At 44.0% G+C, this 18,107-nt stretch overlaps 1 protein-coding gene and 1 pseudogene across 3 annotated transcripts in view; one reads left to right on the forward strand and one right to left on the reverse strand.

Moving 5' to 3' along the window:
* Positions 1-3,121: 3,121 nt before the first annotated feature.
* Positions 3,122-6,959, reverse strand: LOC147426816 (uncharacterized; annotated as a pseudogene).
* A 2,168-nt stretch (positions 6,960-9,127) lies between these two features.
* The window catches only part of LOC147426817 (RNA ligase/cyclic nucleotide phosphodiesterase family protein), a 66,277-nt gene continuing 57,297 nt past the window's right edge, over positions 9,128-18,107 (forward strand). The window contains exon 1 of one of the 3 annotated variants that reach the window (XM_086498370.1): positions 9,128-9,286. The gene's annotated coding sequence lies outside the window, so the exon portion shown is untranslated. Of the gene's footprint in view, positions 9,342-18,107 lie in introns of all 3 variants that reach the window. The other 2 variants (XM_086498371.1, XM_086498372.1) reach the window with 2 other exon arrangements.

An 18,107-nucleotide genomic window follows, 5' to 3' on the forward strand; every position in this document is an offset into this window, starting at 1 on the left:
AAAATTTAAGTTGTTGCAAAAAATGGGATAGATTAGTTGGAAGGGCGGTTTGTGAGATTAATGGATAAGAAAGGAGAGTGAATGAAATTGGGGTAAACGTGTCGTATGACATGGCCTCATGTGAGTTGATAACCTATTTGCACATGCTCCTTTTAGAATGTTAACACACTGAGCTCTAAATTTGGTGCAAGGTGTCATCAACTCATTAATCTCGCAAAAGTGGGCTAATAAAATTATGGTTGGTCCCCTATCCCCATATATATGCAAATAGGTGCGCCCAACGGCTTGTTCCATGGGCCATGCATTGGAAAGCAAAGGCTTCAATACTTGAGATGTACATCTTGACATGAGTATGGAGTGTACAAACACATCCATACTAGAGTGCTTCATTAGCTAGGACAGACCTTGAGCTCCACAATATTGTTTGCAATGAGCTTGATGACGAGTCAAAAGCAACGATTTCTCTTTTCTGACTAGACAAACATTTGTACCAAGTTAGTAGGACAGACTTTGAGCTCCACAATATTGTTTGCAATTTCCTTTTTAAGGTTGATGAATTTCATGTAAGCACATAAAGTTTTTGTTGAGCTTTCTGTCCAAAATGTCATCTCTTAAAACGGGTTGATTGCTGGATAAGCCTAGCATGGTTATGGAAAGCCTTGCAATATGGGCCATAGAATTTACAATGAGATTGCTAATCAGGGTGTGTTGGAGAAACATGTCGCGCTTTGCAATGCTTTGGTCGGTTTGTATGCTAAATGTGATGCCCTTATGAAAACACAAAAAGAATGCGATGTCCGATATGGCTATGCCATGGAAGCTTTGTGATGTTGCTCACTAATCGTGAAGGGAAGGCCTCTCTCCAGTTGCAATCACCTATGCGATGGCAAGGAAGCCATGGACTATTTTTACCAGATGCAAAGGGAAGGCATGTCTCAATTGCTAAATGTGGTGCACTTCAGAAAGCACCCAAAGTGCTTGAGGAGCTTACTGTTCGCTTGGAATGCACTGATTACGGGATACACAAAACATGAGTAGGGAAGGCATGTCTCTAGGTGGAGTCACCTACAATGGCACCTTGAAGGCATGTGACCTTACACAAGATGTTGGCATGGGTGAGAGAATGCACCTTACGATTCCTGGTCATGAACTGTTAGAGAAAGATGTGGTGCTTTAGTTGATATGTTCATGGTGGAGCTTTGTCAAATCATGCTCCTCATATTTCAACAAATGTTGATGGGTGGTATCCTGATGAATAATGTGATTTGGATACATATGAAGATGATGATGATCATGAATATCATAGGCAGCCCATTAAGACTGGTTTCTTGCACATGAAATTGATTACCCTAGTGATCGACATGTATGCCAGATGTAGTGTGCTTGAGAAATCACAAATAGTGCTTGAGCAGCTTTTTGTATGGAATGTCATCTCTGGAACACATTGCTCTCTAGATGCAATCACCTATCCGTGCATCTTGAAGCATGTGGCTCTACACAAGATGCTTATACGGACACAAAAATTCATGATGTGGTGTACTTCACAAAGCACAAAACTTGCTTTGGAAGCTTCTCTTCTTGTCCGGAAGGTCGTCTCTTGGAGTGCATTGATTGTTGCAGAATATGCCCAATAGAGACAGGGCTAAGAAGCTCGCGGCTGTTTTTGGCAGATGAAAAGAGATGGCATCTCACCAAGTGCAATCACCTACACTTTCATCTTAAAGGCATGTGGCATTATGAGGATGTTGATATGGGAGAAGGCTATTGAAAAAACACGTTGTGCTTGGAAATGTCTTGGTTGACATGTACGCCAAATACTTACAAAGCTCAGAAAAGTGCTCGACGAGCTTCCTGTCCAGAATGTCATCTCTTGGAACGCACTTTCTCTCTCTCTCTCTCTATCTATCTATCTATCTATCTATCTATCTATCTCTATCTCTATCTATCTCTCTCCCTCCCTTGAGCAGTAAACGTGTTAAGACAGAACTAGAAGTATTAATCTGCTTCAAAATGTCATCTTCGTATCTTCTCCTACACACTGCACACTACAATGAGAGAGAGAGAGAGAGAGAGAGAGAGAAGAGAGAAGAGAAAGAGAGAGAGAGAGAGAGAGAGAGAGAAGAGAGAGATTTCATGAAAGAGTGTTAGATTTTTTAACCTGAGACTGTTTGGGATACCGATCGTCGTGGTTCAGTGGTGTACCTCCACAAAAATTGGTTAGTGATCGTAATGCTTCAAAGGGATACCTCGCCAAAAACCACAAGGAGTGTTAAGAGTTTTGTTAAGCTCAATGTTCATGATCATACAAGATGTCAATGTTATTGTTTGTTGTTCCATTTTTATGTTTCAAAAAAAACAAAACATGCAAGTCTCCTTGCATTGGGGAGTTTGCACAATCTTCCCCAATTTTTATAACACGAGGGAACGTGCCATTCCCACAGCAGCGTGCAATTTTCAATGCGTTCATTAACGGCATTCTCAGTGTCAAAAATAAAAAAATGGTAATGCTTACTTACCGCGTGATTATCGTTGATGCACGCAAGTTGCATTTAACCTTCCGTATGACCGCATTGTTATGAACAAACATGATAGTGGAGGCAGAGTGGATATTGCAAAGCTTGAAGCTGCGTCACAAAGCTTTGTTATGGAAGAGCCAAGAGGGCTCTTTTACAGTGGTAGGGGGCCCTTTACCCTCTTATAAGAGCACATCCAATAATTGTTGCACTTCAGGCAACCGTTACAATAGCATGTGAGCATCCTCTAGACTCCTGCAACTTGGGTACATACTCATAAATGTGGTACATATATGGAAATCACATTCATGCCCTTTGTCGGTTACGTGTTCATGAATCGACTCCATGTTTTAAAGCAACAAGGTTGGTACAAGCCTTTGTCAGAGAAACGAATGTAACCCTATTTGACACTATTCCTCTCTGCACCATCCCATCAAATAGCTAAAGAGCCTCCTCATCCTGTCTATTATGTGCATAACCGGAAATCAAGGCACTCCATGACACATGATCTTTGTAAGGTAGTCTATGAAGTACTGCACGAGCCACCTCCATGTTGCCGCACTTGCCGTACATGTCAACAAGGGAGCTGGCAATAAATGGGTTGATACCTAGGCCCCTCCCAATAACTTGGTCATGTACCCATTTGCCTTGCTCTTCAACTACAATGCTAGAGCATACTTTGACATCACAACAAAGGTGACTTCGTCCAATTGAAGACCCTCACACTCCATTTGCTTTGTGCAATGAAGTGCTTCGTCTGGTTGAGATCAGTGTATTCCATGTTACAATATTTTTGTGTGCCAATCTACTGAGCAACCGGGCAACATTAAGCTTTTAGGCCGTTAGAGACATGTCAACTAGCACACCGCCAACAAAACCATTCTTGACAATATGAGCATGCACTTGCATGCCAATCTCTAAAGGGATTCCAGCAGCAAAGCATGCTTTAAGAACTGTTACATATAAAGATCATCTGCCAATACTCCTGAGATGAGCATCTCATGATGAAGAGCAATAGCTTGGTCGTTTTCACAGATGGGTCAAAATAATGTCACCTAGGGAGAAGCAGCAGTTTTTTCTAAAATTCTGAAAATTTGACTAGCTTGGGCAATATTCCCAAAGGACGCATGCATGCAAATCAAGAAATTTACCAATGTAATATTTGGGCATTTTGTAATATAAACTTCTGAAGTGATTTTCTAGCTAAGTAATTACGCACATCTGTACAACTCTGAAGCTGAATCTGAAGCTCATTAAGAAGCCCTGGGTGATCCAAGCTATTACCAGGGTCAAGAAGGATTGGAAACGACCCTCCGCCACTTCCATCCACTGGCAAGGAACCACAAGGGAAGCATGCATCATTTTAGTTGCAACACTGCATGCCGATCTATAGCCAACAAAGCACAAATGCATGCAAGAAAACTGTCCTTTTTGTGTGATTTTCTTCCCACTTCCAAGGTGGGTGCAGGTAGCCGCAAGGTAATAATAGAAGAAAACCAGAGGACGATGGCGTAGCACTGCCGAAAAGCATACAAGCATGACTTCTTTTTTCAACAGCCCTAATATCATCAACAATTCTTTTGCCCATATCATCATCTTACGTAACACCACATGCCTTCAAGAGAAGGTGCAGGTGATTGCATACATGTCGATTGAGGCGCTGCCAACCATAACATTTTTTTTCAACAGCCCCTGACTAACGATATCATCGTGAGTTCTTATGTCCATCCTAGCGTCTTCCAAATTGCCACATGCCTTCAAGATGCAAGCATAGGTGATTGCACATTTGGAGAGAGACGCTCACTTTGCATTTGCTGAAAACAGCCCATGGCGTTCTGTGTTAAGCATATCCCGCAATTAATGTGTTCCAAGAGACGACGTTCAAGACAGAAAGATCCTCAAGCACTCTTTGGTGCTTTCCCAAGAACAACACATTTCACATACGTGATCATTGCTCCTACGTAGTGCCACATGCTTTCAAGATGCAAGCATAGGTGATTACATCAAGAGAAATGTCTTCGCTTTGCATCTTGAAAATAGCCAGCCAGCCAAAGCTTCCCGGTCCTGTCACTGTTGGGCATATCCCCCAATCAGATGCACTTGAAGATACGACATTCCAGACATCAAGGAAGTGTGACATGCCTTCAAGACGAAAGCATGGGTGATTGCATTTGGAGAGGTGCCCTCACTTTGCATTTGTTGGTAATAGCGCAGGGCTCCACGGCGTCCCTCATTTGACATACATGTTGACCAACGGCACCACAACATACATATGAACACCAAAACATACATATGAGCCAAAGAATTGGCAAGCACAACATGTTTCCAAGAACTGTTGAGCAACAATCCATGCAATGAGCACACTAAGAAAGAAAATTGTGCTTTCTCAATAGAAACACATGTGGCATACACATCGACCAAGGCAGTGCCAAGCAGGACATCTTTCTTCAACATCCCTACTCTTGTTGCACGCATCCCGCAATCAATGCATTCCTAGAGGTGACATTCCGAGCAAGAAGCTCCTCAAAGCACTTTTTGTGCTTTCTCAAGCGCACCACATTAGGCAGTGCCAAGCATGACATCCTCTTTCAATAGCCTCTAACTAGCAATATAATGGAGAATCTTTGTGCCCATATCGGCATTCTGCGTAGAGCCACATGCCTTCAAGATGCATTCGTAACTAACTGCATCTAGAGAGAGCCCCTCGCTTAGCTTCAACAAGAGATTTTTGGCCGTGCACACATCTCTCAAGAGGCAACATTCCGCCAGGAAGCTGCTCAAGTTCTTTTTGTGCTTTCTTAAGCACTCCACATTTGGCTTACAATATCAACCAAGGCAGTGCCAAGCATGGCATCCTTTTTCAACAACCTTTGACTAACAATTTAATTGCGAATTTTTGTGCCCATATTAGTATCTTGTGTAGAGTTACATGCCTTCAAGATACATACGTCGATGATTGCATGTGGAAAGAGGCCCTCGCTTTGCATATATATAGATCAAGACAATGCAAAGCACGTTGCACAAGGAAAATCTTGGAATTACTGCATTCCAAGAGTCCACACTCCAAAACGAAGGTCCTCGAGCTCTTGCATAGAGCAAGATGCCTTCAATATGTAAGCATATAAGAAAGTATAGGTGACCAAATCTGGAGAGGTACACTCGATTTGTGTCTGCTGAAAGCATCCTAGAGCATAACATGCTTCCCCAAGAGCCCCGGACGAGGTATGGCCTCATTTATTCTCTCAACCATGTCAACGGCTTGCAGAAGGTCACATTGAGACTGAATTTGGAGAGATGCACTGCTGAAAACAACCTAGAGCTTTCTGTCGTGCGTATCCTGCAATTAGTGCATTCCAAGAGATGACATTCCAGACGAAAATCTCCTCAACCACTTTTTGTGCTTTCTCAAATGCACCACATTTGGAAGGCAATACCAAGCACAACATCTTTTTTCAATAGCCTCTGACCAACAATACAATTGTGAATTTTTGTGCCCATTCAGCTTCTTGCGTACGTGATTGCATCTGGATATAGGCTGCTGAAAACAAAATAGAGCTTTTTGGCCGTGCCCTTGTGGAGCAAATCATGAAATCAGTGCATTCCAAGAGTCCACACTCAGGACACGAATCTCCTCGAGCACTTGTGTAGAGCCACATGCCTTCAAGACGAAAGTATAAGTGACTGAATTTGGAGCGATATACTTGCTTTGCATCTGCTGAAAACAACCTAGAGAATTTTGCCCATGCTCCTGTTGTACACATCCCGCAATCAGAGCATTCCAAGAGGCCACATTCTGGACAGAAAGTTGCTCAACCACTTTTTGTGCTTTCTGAAGCACACCAACCACATTAGGCAGTGCCAAGCATGACATCCTTTTTCAACAGCCTCTGAGTAACAATACAATGGTGAATCTTTGTGCCTATATCAATGCCATCTTGCACAGAGCAACATGTCTTCAAGATACAAGTGTAGCTGATTGCATCTGGAGCGAGTCCCTCGCTTCGCTTCAACAAGAGATTTTTGGCCCTGCCCTTGTTGCGTGCATCCCGCAATCAGTGCATTCCAAGAGGCGACATTCTGGCCAAGAAGCTGCTCAAGCACTTTTTGGCTTTGTCATGCAGCCCACATTTGGCATACATATCGACCAAGGTAGTGCCAAGCACGACATCCTTTTGCAACAGCTTCTAACAAACAATATAATGGTGGAACATTTGTGCCCATATCATCATCTTGCATAGAGCCACATACGTTCAAGATGCATGCGTAACTAATTGCATCCGAGGAGAGCTCCTCGTTTTTCTTCAACGAGAACTTTCTAGCCCTACTCTTGTTGCGCTCCAATGCATTCCAAGAGGCAACATTCCGTCCAAAAAGCTGCTCAAGCACTCTTTGTGCTTTCTCAAGCGCACTAGATTTGGCATCAACCAGTGCCAAGCATGACTTCATTTTTCAACAGCCTGCTCTTGTTGTGCACATCTTGCAATCATTGCATTCCCAGAGGTAACATTTCGGACAGGAAGCTCCTCAAGCACGTCTTTTTGTGCTTTCTCAAGCACACCATAGTAGGTAGTGTCAAACATGACATCCTTTTTCAAAGCCTCTAACTAACAATATAATGGTGAGTCTTTGTGCTCATATCAACATCTCTCGTAGAGCCACATGCGTTCAAGATGCATGCATAGTTGATCATATCTGGAGAGAGCCCCTCACTTCACTTCAACAAGATCTTTCTGGCCTTGCTCTTGTTGTGCACATCCCACAATTAGTGCATTCCAAGAGGCGACATTCCAGCTAGGAAGCTGCTCAAGTTCTATTTGTGCTTTCTTAAGCACTCCACATTTGGCTTACATACGACCAAGGGAGTACCAAGCATGATATCGTTTTTCAATTACAACCTCTGACTAACAATATAATTGCTAATTTTTGTGCCCATATCAGTATCTTGTGTAGAGTTACATGCCTTCAAGATACATATGTTGATAATTGCATCTGGAGAGAGGCCCTCGCTTTGCATCCATATCGACCAAGACAATGCAAAGCATGCTGCACAAGGAAAATCTTGGAATCAATGTATTCCAAGAGTCCACACTCCAAAAAGGAACCTCCTCGAGCTCTTGCATAGAGCAATATGCCTTCAAGATGCAAGCATAGCCTTCAAGGCAACGTATAGATGACTAAATTTGGAGAGATACACTTGCTTTGCATCCGCTAAAAGCAGCCTAGAGCATGACATGCTTCCCCAAGAGCGTCGGACCACGTATGGTCTCATTAATTCTCTCACCCATGTCAACCGCTTGCATAAGGTCACTGGCCTTCAAGGTGCAAGAGTAAGTAGTAGGTCTCATGGTGCCAAGCATGCCATCTCTTTTCAAGAGCACATTGCATAGAGCCACATGCCTGCAAGATGCACACGTAGGTGATAGCGTATGGAGAAAGGCCCTCGCTTCGCACCTACCCAAAACAGCCCAGAGCTTCTTGCCCGGCCCTTGTCGGGCATATCATCCAATTAGTGTGTTTCAAAAGATGACATCCTGCACAGGAGCACCACATTTGGCATACATGTCGACCAAGGCATTGCCAAGCACGGCAGTTTTTTGCAACAACCCCTGACTAACAATGTCAGGGTGAACTTTTAAACCCATATCGGAGCTGCTTCTGGCAACTTGTGAATTGCTTGTGGTTGCAACTTGTGAATTGCTTGTGGCTTCTTCTGGGAACCTGCGAATTGCTTGTGGAGAAGATCCACTTGCTGTTGAGAGCAACGCATAATGCTTTTTTATTTTATTCACTCGGTAGCTTTTGACAACGTAGTTTTTTTTAAAGCTTTTCATTGCTGGGTTTAAAAAAAGAAGAGGAGCCACGTGGGTTAACGAGAGGCCAGGGATTTGAAAATGCCTCTTACGCTAACGAAGTAAATAAGCGAGAGGCATGTGTGTATGCACATCCCATGCATTTTGCAAAGGGGCTGCATGTATATACTTATCCGGTGCATTTTGGAAAGGTGAGGGCAGATGCTCCTCTAATGAACCAATTATATGAATGCCAGAGTTTTTGTGTATGTGTGTGTGTGTGTGTGTGTGTGTGTGAGAGAGAGAGAGAGAGAGAGAGAGAGAGAGAGAGAGTAGCCTTGTCACTATATGGCACGACTCTGGGTCAGAGGGGATCTAGGGCCCAAATTTGGGACGCGAGGCGGCTTTAATCTCCGCCGTCGGATCACAAAGTGAACTAGGGGTGGGTGAACTGAGGGTGAACTAACCGTGAACTAGAGGCGGGTAAGCTAGGGGTGGGTGAACCAGGGGCGCCTAAACTAGGATATGATAATGTGTCATGCAAACATAGACAACGACGCGCGCTAACGTGGTGGTAGTGCATTCGTGTGACAATCGAGACGTTCTAGGTTCGACCCACACCCCGCGAGGCGGGCGAAATAGGGGTGAACTAAGAGTGAACTTGGGGCGCCATTTTTGCCCTGAGTTCACCCCTTAGTTCACCCCTAGTTCACTGCGTGATCCGACAGCCGAGATTGAAGCTGTCTTGCGTCCCCAAATTTGGGCCCTAGATCCCCCTTGGCTGCCATATAGTGACGAGGAGAGTGTAGGCTAGTATGGTTATAGTATAAATTCATAGTCGCAGCACATTTTCTTCACGGCGCGCGCCTGCCATTTTCAACTTTCAACTTTTGAAGCACACTCGATCTGCACGCAGTGAGCTTGGAGTCCATAATGGTGTATTGCACTTAGCCTCAGACGTCTCGACACAGACTCAGGGCGCAGGTAGGCTTGCCGCATCTGCAATTCGTTCGCCGTGCCTCATTTTCTGTCTACCTGTGTATGCAACTTACCATTTCTTTCTGTTCGTTCACGACACACACACTCTCTCTCTCTCTGCTCTCTCTCTCTCTCTCTGCTAGAGAGAGAGAGAGAGAGAGAGAGAGAGAGAGAGAGAGAAGACACTTGGGTGATAAAAAGGCTATATCATTTTCCTCTTTTTATTAACGGACGCACACACACCCACCCACACACCCGAGAAGAAGAGAGTTTTAACGTCATAGGAAACTATCCCAAGAGACCTTAAAGATCTAGCTAACGATGAGTTGAACTCAAGACCTATTATTCAAGAGGGAAATGGCATAACCAATCTACCACACTTGGGTGATAAAAAGGTTATACCATTTTTCTCTTTTTATTAGTACACACACCTATCCACCCACACACGAGAGAGAGAGAGAGAGAGAGAGAGAGAGAGAGAGAGAGAGAGAGAGAGAGAGAGCTCTTTTACGTTAAAAGAGACTGCCAAGGTCTATTTAACTTGTCTTGGACTTAAGGCCTCTTCTTCAAGAGGGAAATAGGATAACTTGGACTAGGTACGATGAGGTCAGACCGCTGTTTGTAGATGTTGCACATGCGGTGCGGTCATGCAAGCTTTCTCCTTAGAAGAGGAAAGGTGGGGCAGAGAAGGTCAGCATAGATTTCTTGCATAAAAAGCAACTCCACAGCCAACCAAAATCATGTATGATCATCTACCGGATCTTTGCATAGTAGGTGGAACTCTTATGACTCCATCTTTCATGGAGCAGCCTACATGCTGAACCCCCAGTTCCAAGAGCTAAAGAGTTGAGTTCCCAGTGGAGACTTATCTTGGACATGTTGATATTGGATCCGGTGAGAAGGTGGATCATAAAGAACCACAAGGGAATTTATTTGGATGGCACCGGGCTTTAACAACTTGCCATCTGCATCCTTAGTGAAGCAACTGCCAGCTCATGCTTGACATCTCTTCCTCGTCCACCCACTCTCCCTCAGCCCAAGCTGCCCGTCGTTGGCTTAGCACCAGCTTTTTCCGATCAATACGGTTTTTAAAACCTGGTCAGACCAGTGTTTCTTAAACCAGGCTGAGTGTTTTATTGAAGCTTAGAACACTAGCATTATTAATTAACTTTGGTGGGGTTCCGGTGTTTTTACTCTATCACAGCTACCAGCATTTATTCATCCTTGCCACCAATGCTCCATCTTGGGATCACTACTGGTTGGAGATCCATCTCCTTGGGCCCCTTTGGTGTTCCTATTTGTGGCTGGCTTTGCTTTGTATTCCTTCAGGCCTTTGGACTTCAGCCTGGTCTTGGTGCACACACCGTCTTCCACTTTTGACTCATAGCATCTAGTACCTTTGGCACTGCGTGGATTGCTGAAATTACTGCTTATAGCAATGTTTTTAGCATAGTTATCCAGAATGGGAACGGCGACGGGCCTCCCTGCGGAACGGGGGACGAGAACGGGGCGAAACGGGAGGCTTAAAAAACATCCAAATAATGCTATTCGTAGTGTTATGTGTTTGAATACAAGTAGTACTAGAGTCCTTTAACACCCACAAAAAACACTATTCGAAGACCATTCAACCTTATTATGACTTGATTGGGATGTGCGGCGCTGCGGCCATGGATGATGGTACATACAGAACATTGAACAAACACAATGCCCATACACAATAACACATGTAATTACAAATTAGAGCTCTCAAATAATTGCAAGAGTAGAAGTCAGAGATAACACTTTTCGCTTAATTCTGGCTAACAAGGCCCACCAAGGGGCTACAAAAAAACCAAAGGTGACATATATTTTAATGAGACTACAAGGGGGCCAAACCGGTGACCACAATGTCAAAAGACTAAAGGTGACAAATAAAAGATGCTACAAAGAGGGCAAGTAGCCATACAAAAAGGTAAAGGATAATGGAAGTCCTAGTTAATAATGTTTTGTTTTATCTAGTTTTGTTTCGTAGCAAACTAAGTGATTTAGTTTGTTTGTTTGTTTATTTTTGTTTTTCTTTTCTTTTCTTGTGTCCCTTGCTTTTATAGTTTTATGAGTGCTTTATTCCCTCTTATAATTCGTGAGTTCAGACTATTCTGAACTTATGAAGGTATATAATGGAAGTCCTAAAATCGCAACTCTCGAGTCTTAAGACTCAAGACTCGAGCCACAAGCCTGAGAAGCCTCCCAATTCGTAGTAGCGGGCTGTACAAGTCACAAATTGGTGACGTGGCACTGTCCTAGATATACACACAATTGGACAGACAACACACGTGGCAGACTGTACGGTAGTTCCGGGTTTTCTGGTGCAAAACCTGCGGAACGGTTGACGTGGCATCTATACGGATTCTCCGCAAATTACAGAACATGCTGATAGCGTACATAATTCCTGATTTTGTGCTGGTTGAAAATACTTGGCAGCTTTTGGGATAATGCTTTATTTTAAGAAGCTTTTCACTTATTGCTTTTGGGGCTTTGCTTTTTGGACATCCCTTGTACCAATAAATAAGTGGGTAGGGCCTCACTTCTCAAAGCATCTGGACGCAGAGTTTGAGAGTGAGCACCTACCCACTCTCTTGTACTTTGAACACAGATTAATACAAAAAGAAATACCGAAAGGGACACCAGTCTTTGGGGCCAATATCTCTAGGCACTATGCCGGGCCGTATCGACTCAAGTGTGAATTGTGAGCTGTTTTTGAAGTGAATCTCTGCTGTGTCGCAGTAGAATCTTGACTTGGGGTGTCCAAGTTTGTTACAGTGGTATCAAAGCACGGCCGATTTCTGTGCTACCAGGAAATCCGATCCTTTTCTCGTGACACTTATGGATTCCAACAAAGAGCAATCGACTTCTTCTGCATCTGGGAATGCGGGAGGAGATCACGAAGAAGATTCGCATGAAGAGTACGGCCCACCTCGGCCTACTCAGGCAGAGATTGAAGAGATGGAACATCGACAAGTGGTTGACGACGCGACAGATGATGATTAACATTGCGAAGGATCCGAAATTTGCAAAATTTTTGACTAAGCAATTCTTCGAAGAAGTGCACACCCAGTGGCAGAAAGCCACAGAGCCACCCATCAAACCGGTACTCAAGAACCTCCTTCTCTGAGGATGTTTACAGAGCAAGAATTAGAAGAGGTGATTCAGACACAGATCAGACAGCTTTTGAACGTGAACAACAAAGCCAAAAAGCAGAAGAAAGGAACCGACTTCCCAGTTATTTGGGTCGTCCATCTACTTTTGCATCGACAAGAAAGCAGAAGAAGCGTATACGATTTGAAGGACTACCCGCTTCTTCTTCTTCTTCTTCTTTTGACAGTTCTTCTAGCTCTTCTGACTCGAGCGAAGAAGACAAGAAGGGAAAAAGCGAAGCAAAAAGCAAAGCTTTGGGAAGGGCAAGAAAAAGGCAAAGAAGCCTAAGTTTCGCCCAATTTCTGACAGTTGTACAAAGGACTCATCCTCAGATAGTTTGGACTCCGATGATCACCTGTTTTACGCAAAGAAGAAGCATTTTTATAAAGCCAACCAGTATGACTTCCTCGAAGATAAAAGCAAGAAAGTTAGAGAATTTAAAGAGGTGGACAATCAATTAAGTTTGACACTCCGAGATGCTCCGAGGGCTTTGGCCTTCATACAGCAGTTTGACGTAGCTTTCTCTGGAGGGCATTACTCAGAGCACTCCAGGATTCGGAGGGCTACCTCTTTCTTCAAGGGAAATGCTCGAACATGGTGGTCCGCCCTTCTACTAAACAAGGAAGCTCCGATTAAATGTTGAAACTCAAAAGGCTTTTTATTTCTTCTTGGCTGACTCGGGAGTACAAACAAGATACACGAATTGCTTGGAATCATCTTCGGATGACCAAGGGAGATTCTTTGGACGCGTATTGCAAGAGATTTTGGAGCTCTTTTCTACCAGCTTCTTCATTTAAGAAGATCTCGTTTATAGAAATGAATGCCCACAGAAGAAGTCACAGGAGAAGGAGGACAAGTCAGACCATAAAGAGAAGAAGCCAAAGCTGACTTACCTCACTGATGAGATCTTGACTCAGAGAATCCAACAGACTTCTAATAATGAAAGTAGAAAGAAAAAGAGCCCCTAAGAAAAGAAAGACAAGGATTTACGACCTCGGCTTACTCTTCGAGAGAGGGCCAATTACATCAAAGAGGGGAAGTGTTTTGGATGCGGGGAACATGAGCACGTTTCCGCGAAGTGCCCTAAAAAGGCACTGCAAGAACATAATGAAGACAAACGAGAGAGTTTGAGGGCAGGTGAGGAACGTAGACAAAAAGGCAAGATGAAAGCAGGATTGGTTCCAGATTTCATGGGTATCGACCCAAGCACAATTGATGAAAGTACAGAACTTTGCCGAGCTTGGGGCAAAGTGAAAGATCAAGAAGCCCTAATTTTCTTTGATGGAGGAGCCAAGGCAAACTGAAACATTTCACCTGAATTGGCGGTGTGGCTCGAGATTATACCAAATTGGATGGGACCACAAGCAGAGGCAGTTCTTGCGGCACCCGATAAGGACGTGGCCATTACACCTGTCATTGGCAAACTTCGGTTGCATTGTCAGGGGTATTTGGGGCAAGAGGACTTCTACATAATGCTCTTGGAAGGTTGTGATGTCCTCCTGGGAGTCCCTTGGTACCATAAGAACAATACCGTGGTCGATTATCGGGCGAAGAAAGCGACATTGACTAACGAAAAGGGCCGAAAAATTGTACTTGATGTGAAATGGAAGGGCGAGTCTGTCCCTATTGTATCGGCCTTGGACGTTTCAAAATTAATGAAATCCAGTCTATTTGTTTACTCGATCTTCTTGAAAGAGTTGATGTCACGTGACACATCCAACCCTATGTGTCCGTGGACAAGCTATAGCATGACCAAGGTTCAATTCAGTCAAGTCAATCTAGAATAGGAAGTGATCTTGCACTTTTGTGAGTGTGTTCGCAGACCGTGCATGTCCAGACACTTAGATTAGATGCATATCCTCTGGTTGCACACAACATGATCATCAACATTTCCGTGAGATTCCATCAGGATCATTTTACAGGGCAGAAGACCTATTTTCCCTATTTTTGACATTTTTCACTTATTATTTTTAAGTGACTTTTGTTGGAAACTAGGTAGGGCAATTTTGCTAAGTTTGTATATATAGAAACCTAGCGCTAGCACTTTCTGGCAGAAGAGGTAGTAGGAGCACCTTGCTCAACAGGCAACTTCTCAGCAAGACCAACCCCCGCGACAACTTTGGCGTTTTCTCTCAATATAAGGCCTAGCGTTTTTGCAGCAGATCAGCCAATGTTTTTGCACTTGCAGATTCCCGGCCGACAGAATCATAGCAGATCATCCTAGCGTTTTGCATTGCAAGACCACCGGCAGCAGCAAAAGACAGAAACCAGCCCTAGTGTTTTTGCATCTGCAAAGCACTTCAGCGTTTTTGCAGATCTTCGTGACGGAATCCCCACAAGCATCAGCATTTTCAGCGTGTCATCGTCGTACCGTCGTCAGACATCGTCATCGACATAGAGTCAAAATTCAGCAGATAAAGATTTGCAGATTTCAGCCATTAGCATTTTCAGATTTCAGCCCGTCTCATCGTCGTCCTCATTGTCGTCGACATCATCGGCAAGTCCAAGCATTGTAGAAATTTGTGCAATCAATAGTAGACCGCTCTCGCCATAGAGAGTGGGGCCTTCGGAGGAGGGTTTGACAATATCTTTGGTGTCGTATTCTCTTCTCTCTCTATCTCTCAATCTCATGCACCTTCATTAACAGTGTTCATCACTTTGTTTGTGTCCATTGCACTCTCTCACTAAAGGAACGGAGGCCTCTCCTTTCCGTAAGTAAAAGGAATCCTTGAGCACAGTTCGGAGCACTCATCTTGAGCAAAGTTCAACATTCACTTCCGCTCCACCTTACATTGGTATCAGAGCTTTGGCAGCGTCCTGAATCACTCAAGGAAAGAACCACATAATTTTTTTGCTTGTTGAGGTCACACGTAACCCAAGATTTCTTGGGCGTGTCGATTCCTAATCGTGTTTTTGAAGAGTGACAGGAAACCAAAGAAAGAAGGGCTTGTCCAGCCTCCCCTTGTGCCTCTTTTTACTCATTGAGAGCGGACCGTGCACTTAGCGGCCGGCCAATCGACGTGAGGTGGAGAAAAGCAACCCTGGTGTGAGCGCAAGGCCGCCAACGGGTGCGCCCACGGAAAAGAGCAGAACTCGGGTGAAGAGAAGATCCTTCTTTAACACAGATTGCAAGCGAAAGAAGAAACTCAAGACCCTTAAGACCCTCAAGAACCTCAAGAACCAAGACCCGCAAGAACCCAAGTTCTTGGTGAACTTAAGAACCCAAGACCCACAAGAATCCAAGACTTCAGTGGATGGTCATCACCCGAAGCGGAATGGATACTTCGCATGGAGGTGGTGAGCATGGGAGTGTCGGAGAAGAGTTTTTCCCACCAGGAGGGTTTTCCGACCCTCCCCCTTCTCCATCTACGACAAGGATTGCACTAACTCCTATGGAGACTTTCGACAAGATGATGATGGACAGGGAGTTAGCAAGAAAAGCAGAAAGGATGGCAGCCATAGATCGTGAATCCGCAGAAAGAAGGGCAGCTTTAGATTGTGAATACGAAGCAAGAATGGAAGCCATAGAGCGTGAGCACGACCAAGCACGCTTGGAAAGACAAGCCAAATTTGATCGTGAGAACAAAGCAAGACAAGCAGAATTTGATCGTGAGAACAAAGCAAGAAAAGAAAAGAGCGACCAACACATGAAAGAGTTCTTGCGACTCTTTTCTCAAGTGCAGGCACAGATGCAAGAGATTCGGGAAAAGGAGACTTTCTCAGTCTCTTCTTCTCCAAAGCAGGACACACAAGATTTGCATGATGATAAGCATGATGAATTGAATGATAATGATAAGCATGATGATTTGGATGACAATGATAAGCATGATGATTTGCATGATCAAGATGTGATTTCTCACAAGCATGATGATTTGCAAGATAAAGATGATGTGATTGTTCACAAGGGTGATGTGTTAGTTGATACTTTTTCTAGTGAAGCTAACCTCATTGCAGATTCGATCAATCACGAAGAACCGATCTTGGCTCTCAAGTCGAGGTCCAAAGACCCTCCTCAAGAAGAGCCTCCTCAGAAAGAAACCCCTCAGGAAGAATTGATCTTGGCCCTCGAGCCTAGGTCTCAAGAACCCCCACAGGAAGTATTATGTACTCGAATGATTAGTCAGGAGGCATTGTCCGAGTGTTTCATTCATGATCGTTTTCTTGTATTTTAGTCAGCATCTTTATGTGATCCCTTTTCATAGGTATGCCATATTGTACGTTGAGCACGATGCACTCATGAATGAGCACGATGTACGTGGATTACTCATGAAAAGCTGAAAAGTATGCATTCAAGGAAGTCACATCCCATGTCTCTTCCTTGGCATGACATGGTATCCGAAAGAGCACAAGAAGGATTGAGCATTTCCATTGTGATTTGCCACAGTTGATTGATTTAGATTAGAAAGTCAAGATTCGACCCCATTGTTTGCGTGTTTTTGGTGAATGGTTTGACACTCCGTCTCTTTCTTCATCTGCATTGCATGCATAGTCTCTATAGTAGAATAGTATTTTTCCAGTCACTTTACATGGAATGGGTATGTTCATGTTTTTGTGTTGGAAGTGGTTTGAGGAAATTTCAGCCTCGGAGATTCTTGAAGAAGGTAATCGCATGACTATAGACGAAGTTGAAGCATTGAAGGAGCCACAGAAGACTCTGTGTCCCTTTCGGTGAGGCCTAAAGAAGCAAGCGTTGCAGACCTTTATGAAGGTCAAGTATTGCATGACCCACGCATCAAAGTGGGCCAGCGAAGTCCTTTCCAGGATTCCAGACGCTGTTGGCGATCTCCCTCGATGCCATACAGTTCGGTACCATCACTTTCAAAAGGAAGGGATGTCACGTGACACATCCAACCCTATGTATCCGTGGACAAGCTACAGCATGAACAAGGTTCAATTTAGTCAAGTCAGTCTAGAATAGGAAGTGATCTGGCACTTTTGTGAGTCTGTTCATAGACCGTGCATGTCCAGACACTTAGATTAGATGCATACCCTCTGGTTGCACACAGCATGATCATCAACATTTCCATTAGATTCCATTAGGATCATTTTATAGGGCAGAAGACCTAGTTTTCCTATTTTAAACATTTTTCACTTATTATTTTATTTCTAAGTGACTTCTGTTGGAAACTAGGTAGGGCAATTTTGCTAAGTTTGTATATATAGAAACCTAGCGCTAGCACTTTCTGGCAGAAGAGGTAGTAGGAGCACCTTGCTCAATAGGCAACTTCTCAGCAAGACCAACCCTCGCGACAACTCTAGCGTTTTCTGTCAATAGAAGCCCTAGTGTTTTTGCACAACATTTTTGCACTTGCAGATTCCCGGCGACAGAATCATAGCAGACCAGCCTAGCGTTTTGCATTGCAAGACCACCTGTAGCAGCAGAAGACAGAAACCAGCCTAGCGTTTTTGCATCTGCAAAGCACTTCAGCGTTTTTGCAGATCTTCGTGACAGAATCCCCACAAGCATCAGCGTATTCAGCGCGTCGTCGTCGTATCGTCGTCATCGACATAGAGTCAGAATTTAGCAGATAAAGATTTGCAGATTTCAGCCATTAGCATTTTTAGATTTCAGCCCGTCTTGTCGTCGTCCTCATCGTCGTCGACATCGTCGGCAAGTTCAAGCATTGTAGAGATTTGTGCAATCAATAGTAGA

Source organism: Adiantum capillus-veneris, chromosome 24 (assembly GCF_014529385.1).
Source record: "Adiantum capillus-veneris isolate H3 chromosome 24, ASM1452938v2, whole genome shotgun sequence".
Classification (NCBI taxonomy): domain Eukaryota; kingdom Viridiplantae; phylum Streptophyta; class Polypodiopsida; order Polypodiales; family Pteridaceae; genus Adiantum; species Adiantum capillus-veneris.